The following is a 9,995-nucleotide window of genomic DNA, read 5'->3' as shown; positions in this document are numbered from 1 at the left end:
TGAGTGTTCTTATTATTTTTTACCCTGAGTGTACCTAATATTTATTTTCCCTGAGTGTACCTAATATTTATTTCCCTGAGTGTACCTAATATTTTTTTTCTGAGTGTACCTAATATTTATTTCCCTGAGTGTACCTAATATTTTTTTCCCTGATTGTACCTAATATTTATTTCCCTGAGTGTACCTAATATTTATTTATTTATTTTCCCTGTGTGTACCTAATATTTATTTCCCTGAGTGTACCTAATATTTTTTTCCCTGAGTGTACCTATTATTTATATCCCTGAGTGTACCTAATATTTATTTATTTATTTTCCATGAGTGTACCTAATATTTATTTCCATGAGTGTACCTAATATTTATTTCCATGAGTGTACCTAATATTTATTTCCATGAATATACCTAATATTTTTTTTTCCTGAGTGTACCTAATATTCTTTCCCTGAGTGTACCTAATATTTTTTTCCCTGAGTGTACCTAATATTTTTTTTCCTGAGTGTACCTAATATTTATTTCCATGAGTGTACCTAAAAATTTTTTCCCTGATTGTACCTAATATTTATTTCCCTGAGTGTACCTAATATTTATTTCCCTGAGTGTACCTAATATTTTCCCTGAGTGTACCTGATATTTATTTCCCTGAGTGTACCTAATATTTATTTCCATGCGTGTACCTAATATTTATTTCCATGAGTGTACCTAATATTTATTTCCCCGAGTGTACCTAATATTCTTTCCCTGAGTGTACCTAATATTTTTTTTCCTGAGTGTACCTAATATTTATTTCCCTGAGTGTACCTAATATTTATTTCCCTGAGTGTACCTAATATTTTTTTCCCTGAGTGTACCTAATATTTTTTCCCTGAGTGTTCTTATTATTTTTTACCCTGAGTGTACCTAATATTTTCTTTCCTGAGTGTACCTAATATTTATTTCCCTGAGTGTACCTATTATTTATATCCCTGAGTGTACCTAATATTTTTTCCCTGAGTGTACCTAATATTTATTTTGCTGAGTGTACCTAATATTTTTTTTCCTGAGTGTTCTTATTATTTTTTACCCTGAGTGTACCTAATTTTTTTTCCCTGAGTGTACCTAATATTTTTTCCCTGAGTGTACCTAATATTTTTTCCCTGAGTGTACCTAATATTTTTTCCCTGAGTGTTATTATTTTTTACCCTGAGTGTACCTAATATTTTTTTTCTTGAGTGTACCTAATATTTTTTCCCTGAGTGTTCTTATTATTTTTTACCCTGAGTGTACCTAATATTTATTTTCCCTGAGTGTACCTAATATTTATTTCCCTGAGTGTACCTAATATTTTTTTCCTGAGTGTACCTAATATTTATTTTCCCTGAGTGTACCTAATATTTTTTCCCTGAGTGTTCTTATTATTTTTTACCCTGAGTGTACCTAATATTTATTTCCCTGAGTGTACCTAATATTTATTTTCCCTGAGTGTACCTAATATTTTTTCCCTGAGTGTTCTTATTATTTTTTACCCTGAGTGTACCTAATATTTATTTCCCTGAGTGTACCTAATATTTTTTTCCCTGATTGTACCTAATATTTATTTCCCTGAGTGTACCTAATATTTATTTCCATGAGTGTACCTAATATTTATTTCCCCGAGTGTACCTAATATTCTTTCCCTGAGTGTACCTAATATTTTTTTTCCTGAGTGTACCTAATATTTATTTCCCTGAGTGTACCTAATATTTATTTCCCTGAGTGTACCTAATATTCTTTCCCTGAGTGTACCTAATATTTTTTTCCCTGAGTGTACCTAATATTTATTTCCCTGAGTGTACCTAATATTCTTTCCCTGAGTGTACCTAATATTTTTTTCCCTGAGTGTACCTAATATTTATTTCCATGAGTGTACCTAATATTTATTTCCCTGAGTGTACCTAATATTTATTTCCATGAGTGTACCTAATATTTATTTCCCTGAGTGTACCTAATATTCTTTCCCTGAGTGTACCTAATATTTTTTTCCCTGAGTGTACCTAATATTTTTTTCCCTGAGTGTACCTAATATTTATATCCCTGAGTGTACCTAATATTTATTTCCTGAGTGTACGTAATATTTATATCCCTGAGTGTACCTAATATTTTTTTCCCTGAGTGTACCTAATATTTTTTTTCCTGAGTGTACCTAATATTTATTTCCATGAGTGTACCTATTATTTATATCCCTGAGTGTACCTATTATTTATTTCCCTGAGTGTACCTAATATTTTTTCCCTGAGTGTACCTAATATTTTTTTTCCTGAGTGTACCTAATATTTTTTTCCCTGAGTGTACCTAATATTTATTTATTTATTTTCCCTGAGTGTACCTAATATTTATTTATTTATTTTCCCTGAGTGTACCTAATATTTTTTTCCCTGAGTGTACCTAATATTTTTTTCCTTAGTGTACCTAATATTTTTTTTCCTGAGTGTACCTAATATCTTTTCCCTGAGTGTACCTAATATTTATTTCCATGAATATTTTTTTCCCTGAGTGTACCTAATATTTTTTTCCCCGAGTGTACCTAATATTTTATTTCCTGAGTGTACCTAATATTTTTTTCCCTGAGTGTACCTAATATTCTTTCCCTGAGTGTACCTAATATTTTTTTTCCTGAGTGTACCTAATATTTATTTCCATTAGTGTACCTAATATTTATTTCCCTGAGTGTACCTAATATTTGTTTTCCTGAGTGTACCTAATATTTATTTCCATGAGTGTACCTAATATTTTTTTCCCTGAGTGTACCTAATATTTATTTCCCTGAGTGTACCTAATATTTTCCCTGAGTGTACCTGATATTTATTTCCCTGAGTGTACCTAATATTCTTTCCCTGAGTGTACTTAATATTTTTTTTCCTGAGTGTACCTAATATTTATTTCCCTGAGTGTACCTAATATTTATTTCCCTGAGTGTACCTAATATTCTTTCCCTGAGTGTACCTAATATTCTTTCCCTGAGTGTACCTAATATTTTTTTTCCTGAGTGTACCTAATATTTATTTCCCTGAGTGTACCTAATATTTATTTCCCCGAGTGTACCTAATATTCTTTCCCTGAGTGTACCTAATATTTTTTTTCCTGAGTGTACCTAATATTTATTTCCCTGAGTGTACCTAATATTTATTTCCCTGAGTGTACCTAATATTCTTTCCCTGAGTGTACCTAATATTCTTTCCCTGAGTGTACCTAATATTCTTTCCCTGAGTGTACCTAATATTTTTTTTCCTGAGTGTTCTTATTATTTTTTACCCTGAGTGTACCTAATTTTTTTTCCCTGAGTGTACCTAATATTTATTTCCCTGAGTGTACCTAATATTCTTTCCCTGAGTGTACCTAATATTTTTTTCCATGAGTGTACCTAATATTTATTTCCCTGAGTGTACCTAATATTCTTTCCCTGAGTGTACCTAATATTTTTTTCCCTGAGTGTACCTAATATTTATTTCCCTGAGTGTACCTAATATTCTTTCCCTGAGTGTACCTAATATTTTTTTCCATGAGTGTACCTAATATTTATTTCCCTGAGTGTACCTAATATTCTTTCCCTGAGTGTACCTAATATTTTTTTCCCTGAGTGTACCTAATATTTTTTTCCCTGAGTGTACCTAATATTTATATCCCTGAGTGTACCTAATATTTTTTTCCCTGAGTGTACCTAATATTTTTTTCCCTGAGTGTACCAAATATTTATATCCCTGAGTGTACCTAATATTTTTTTCCCTGAGTGTACCTAATATTTATATCCCTGAGTGTACCTAATATTTATTTCCCTGAGTGTACCTAATATTTTTTTCCCTGATTGTACCTAATATTTATTTCCCTGAGTGTACCTAATATTTATTTATTTATTTTCCCTGTGTGTACCTAATATTTATTTCCCTGAGTGTACCTAATATTTTTTTCCCTGAGTGTACCTATTATTTATATCCCTGAGTGTACCTAATATTTTTTCCCCTGAGTGTACCTAATATTTATTTATTTATTTTCCCTGAGTGTACCTAATATTTTTTTCCCTGAGTGTACCTAATATTTTTTTCCTGAGTGTACCTAATATTTATATCCCTGAGTGTACCTAATATTTTTTTCCCTGAGTGTACCTAATATTTTTTTCCCCGAGTGTACCTAATATTTTATTTCCTGAGTGTACCTAATATTTTTTTCCCTGAGTGTACCTAATATTCTTTCCCTGAGTGTACCTAATATTTTTTTCCCTGAGTGTACCTAATATTTTTTTTCCTGAGTGTACCTAATATTTATTTCCATGAGTGTACCTAATATTTTTTTCCCTGAGTGTACCTAATATTTATTTCCCTGAGTGTACCTAATATTTTCCCTGAGTGTACCTGATATTTATTTCCCTGAGTGTACCTAATATTTATTTCCATGCGTGTACCTAATATTTATTTCCATGAGTGTACCTAATATTTATTTCCATGAGTGTACCTAATATTTATTACCCTGAGTGTACCTAATATTTATTTCCATGCGTGTACCTAATATTTATTTCCATGAGTGTACCTAATATTTATTTCCCCGAGTGTACCTAATATTCTTTCCCTGAGTGTACCTAATATTTTTTTCCCTGATTGTACCTAATATTTATTTCCCTGAGTGTACCTAATATTTATTTATTTATTTTCCCTGTGTGTACCTAATATTTATTTCCCTGAGTGTACCTAATATTTTTTTCCCTGAGTGTACCTATTATTTTTTCCCCTGAGTGTACCTAATATTTATTTATTTATTTTCCCTGAGTGTACCTAATATTTTTTCCCCTGAGTGTACCTAATATTTATTTATTTATTTTCCCTGAGTGTACCTAATATTTATTTATTTATTTTCCCTGAGTGTACCTAATATTTTTTTCCCTGAGTGTACCTAATATTTTTTTCCTGAGTGTACCTAATATTTTTTTTCCTGACTGTACCTAATATCTTTTCCCTGAGTGTACCTAATATTTATTTCCATGAATATTTTTTTCCCTGAGTGTACCTAATATTTTTTTCCCCGAGTGTACCTAATATTTTATTTCCTGAGTGTACCTAATATTTTTTTCCCTGAGTGTACCTAATATTCTTTCCCTGAGTGTACCTAATATTTTTTTTCCTGAGTGTACCTAATATTTATTTCCCTGAGTGTACCTAATATTTGTTTTCCTGAGTGTACCTAATATTTATTTCCATGAGTGTACCTAATATTTTTTTCCCTGAGTGTACCTAATATTTATTTCCCTGAGTGTACCTAATATTTTCCCTGAGTGTACCTGATATTTATTTCCCTGAGTGTACCTAATATTTATTTCCCCGAGTGTACCTAATATTTGTTTTCCTGAGTGTACCTAATATTTATTTCCCTGAGTGTACCTAATATTTTTTTCCCTGAGTGTACCTAATATTTATTTCCCTGAGTGTACCTGATATTTTCCCTGAGTGTACCTGATATTTATTTCCCCGAGTGTACCTAATATTCTTTCCCCGAGTGTACCTAATATTTTTTTTCCTGAGTGTACCTAATATTTATTTCCCTGAGTGTACCTAATATTTATTTCCCTGAGTGTACCTAATATTCTTTCCCTGAGTGTACCTAATATTTTTTACCCTGAGTGTACCTAATTTTTTTTCCTGAGTGTACCTAATATTTATTTCCCTCAGTGTACCTAATATTTTTTCCCTGCGTGTTCTTATTATTTTTTACCCTGAGTGTACCTAATATTTTTTTCCCTGAGTGTACCTAATATTTTTTCCCTGAGTGTACCTAATATTTTTTCCCTGAGTGTACCTAATATTTTTACCCTGAGTGTACCTAATTTTTTTCCCTGAGTGTACCTAATATTTTTTTCCCTGAGTGTACCTAATATTTTTTACCCTGAGTGTACCTAATATTTTTTACCCTGAGTGTACCTAATTTTTTTTCCTGAGTGTACCTAATATTTATATCCCTGAGTGTACCTAATATTTATTTTCCCTGAGTGTACCTAATATTTATTTCCCTCAGTGTACCTAATATTTTTTCCCTGCGTGTTCTTATTATTTTTTACCCTGAGTGTACCTAATATTTTTTTCCCTGAGTGTACCTAATATTTTTTCCCTGAGTGTACCTAATATTTATTTCCATGAGTGTACCTAATATTTATTTCCCTGAGTGTACCTAATATTCTTTCCCTGAGTGTACCTAATATTTATTTCCCTGAGTGTACCTAATATTCTTTCCCTGAGTGTACCTAATATTTTTTCCCTGAGTGTACCTAATATTTTTTTCCCTGAGTGTACCTAATATTTATATCCCTGAGTGTACCTATTATTTATTTCCCTGAGTGTACCTAATATTTTTTCCCTGAGTGTACCTAATATTTTTTTTCCTGAGTGTACCTAATATTTTTTCCCTGAGTGTACCTAATATTTATATCCCTGAGTGTACCTAATATTTATATCCCTGAGTGTACCTAATATTTTTTTTCGCTGAGTGTACCTAATATTTTTTCCCTGAGTGTACCTAATATTTATATCCCTGAGTGTACCTAATATTTATTTCCCTAAGTGTACCTAATATTTTTTTCCTGAGTGTACCTAATATTTTTTTCCCTGAGTGTACCTAATATTTATTTCCCCGAGTGTACCTAATATTTTTTTCCCTGATTGTACCTAATATTTATTTCCCTGAGTGTACCTAATATTTTTTCCCTGAGTGTACCTAATATTTATTTCCCTGAGTGTACCTAATATTTATTTCCCTGAGTGTACCTATTATTTATATCCCTGAGTGTACCTAATATTTTTTTCCCTGAGTGTACCTATTATTTATATCCCTGAGTGTACCTAATATTTTTTCCCTGAGTGTACCTATTATTTATATCCCTGAGTGTACCTAATATTTTTTCCCCTGAGTGTACCTAATATTTATTTATTTATTTTCCCTGAGTGTACCTAATATTTATTTACTAATTTTCCCTGAGTGTACCTAATATTTTTTTCCCTGAGTGTACCTAATATTTTTTTCCTGAGTGTACCTAATATTTTTTTTCCTGAGTGTACCTAATATTTATTTCCATGAATATTTTTTTCCCTGAGTGTACCTAATATTTTTTTCCCCGAGTGTACCTAATATTTTATTTCCTGAGTGTACCTAATATTTTTTTCCCTGAGTGTACCTAATATTTTTTCCCTGAGTGTACCTAATATTTATTTCCCTGAGTGTACCTAATATTTATTTCCCTGAGTGTACCTAATATTTATTTCCCTGAGTGTACCTAATATTTATTTCCATGAGTGTACCTAATATTTATTTCCCTGAGTGTACCTAATATTCTTTCCCTGAGTGTACCTAATATTTTTTTCCCTGAGTGTACCTAATATTTATATCCCTGAGTGTACCTAATATTCTTTCCCTGAGTGTACCTAATATTTTTTTCCCTGAGTGTACCTAATATTTATTTTCCCTGAGTGTACCTAATATTGATTTCCATGAGTGTACCTAATATTTATTTCCCTGAGTGTACCTAATATTCTTTCCCTGAGTGTACCTAATATTTTTTTCCCTGAGTGTACCTAATATTTTTTTCCCTGAGTGTACCTAATATTTATATCCCTGAGTGTACCTAATATTTTTTTCCCTGAGTGTACCTAATATTTTTTTCCCTGAGTGTACCTAATATTTATATCCCTGAGTGTACCTAATATTTTTTTCCCTGAGTGTACCTAATATTTTTTTTCCTGAGTGTACCTAATATTTATTTCCATGAGTGTACCTATTATTTATATCCCTGAGTGTACCTATTATTTATTTCCCTGAGTGTACCTAATATTTTTTCCCTGAGTGTACCTAATATTTATTTCCATGAGTGTACCTATTATTTATTTCGCTGAGTGTACCTATTATTTATTTCCCTGAGTGTACCTAATATTTTTTTCCTGAGTTTACCTAATATTTTTTCCCTGAGTGTACCTAATATTTATATCCCTGAGTGTACCTAATATTTATATCCCTGAGTGTACCTAATATTTTTTTTCGCTGAGTGTACCTAATATTTATTTCCCTAAGTGTACCTAATATTTTTTTCCTGAGTGTACCTAATATTCTTTCCCTGAGTGTTCTTATTATTTTTTACCCTGAGTGTACCTAATATTTTTTTTCCTGAGTGTACCTAATATTTTTTTCCCTGAGTGTACCTAATATTTTTTCCCTGAGTGTTCTTATTATTTTTTACCCTGAGTGTACCTAATATTTTCTTTCCTGAGTGTACCTAATATTTATTTCCCTGAGTGTACCTATTATTTATATCCCTGAGTGTACCTAATATTTTTTCCCTGAGTGTACCTAATATTTATTTTGCTGAGTGTACCTAATATTTTTTTTCCTGAGTGTTCTTATTATTTTTTACCCTGAGTGTACCTAATATTTTTTCCCTGAGTGTACCTAATATTTTTTTCCCTGAGTGTACCTAATATTTGTTTTCCTGAGTGTACCTAATATTTATTTCCATGAGTGTACCTAATATTTTTTTCCCTGAGTGTACCTAATATTTATTTCCCTGAGTGTACCTAATATTTTCCCTGAGTGTACCTGATATTTATTTCCCTGAGTGTACCTAATATTTATTTCCCCGAGTGTACCTAATATTTGTTTTCCTGAGTGTACCTAATATTTATTTCCCTGAGTGTACCTAATATTTTTTTCCCTGAGTGTACCTAATATTTATTTCCCTGAGTGTACCTGATATTTTCCCTGAGTGTACCTGATATTTATTTCCCAGAGTGTACCTAATATTCTTTCCCCGAGTGTACCTAATATTTTTTTTCCTGAGTGTACCTAATATTTATTTCCCTGAGTGTACCTAATATTTTTTTCCCTGAGTGTACCAAATATTTATATCCCTGAGTGTACCTAATATTTTTTTCCCTGAGTGTACCTAATATTTTTTCCCTGAGTGTACCTAATATTTTTTTTCCTGAGTGTACCTAATATTTTTTCCCTGAGTGTACCTAATATTTATATCCCTGAGTGTACCTAATATTTATATCCCTGAGTGTACCTAATATTTATATCCCTGAGTGTACCTAATATTTTTTTCCTGAGTGTACCTAATATTCTTTCCCTGAGTGTACCTAATATTTTTTTCCCTGAGTGTACCTAATATTTTTTCCCTGAGTGTACCTAATATTTTTTCCCTGAGTGTTCTTATTATTTTTTACCCTGAGTGTACCTAATATTTTCTTTCCTGAGTGTACCTAATATTTATTTCCCTGAGTGTACCTATTATTTATATCCCTGAGTGTACCTAATATTTTTTCCCTGAGTGTACCTAATATTTATTTTGCTGAGTGTACCTAATATTTTTTTTCCTGAGTGTTCTTATTATTTTTTACCCTGAGTGTACCTAATTTTTTTTCCCTGAGTGTACCTAATATTTTTTTCCCTGAGTGTACCTAATATTTTTTCCCTGAGTGTTCTTATTATTTTTTACCCTGAGTGTACCTAATATTTTCTTTCCTGAGTGTACCTAATATTTATTTCCCTGAGTGTACCTATTATTTATATCCCTGAGTGTACCTAATATTTTTTCCCTGAGTGTACCTAATATTTATTTTGCTGAGTGTACCTAATATTTTTTTTCCTGAGTGTTCTTATTTTTTACCCTGAGTGTACCTAATTTTTTTTCCCTGAGTGTACCTAATATTTATTTCCCTGAGTGTACCTAATATTTTTTCCCTGAGTGTTATTATTTTTTACCCTGAGTGTACCTAATATTTTTTTTCTTGAGTGTACCTAATATTTTTTCCCTGAGTGTTCTTATTATTTTTTACCCTGAGTGTACCTAATATTTATTTTCCCTGAGTGTACCTAATATTTATTTCCCTGAGTGTACCTAATATTTTTTTCCTGAGTGTACCTAATATTTATTTTCCCTGAGTGTACCTAATATTTTTTCCCTGAGTGTTCTTATTATTTTTTACCCTGAGTGTACCTAATATTTATTTCCC

Source organism: Barbatula barbatula (assembly GCF_947034865.1).
Source record: "Barbatula barbatula genome assembly, chromosome: 15".
Taxonomy (NCBI): Eukaryota; Metazoa; Chordata; class Actinopteri; order Cypriniformes; family Nemacheilidae; genus Barbatula; species Barbatula barbatula.
The sequence above is the reverse complement of the archived record's forward strand: the minus strand, read 5'-3'. Positions refer to the sequence as shown.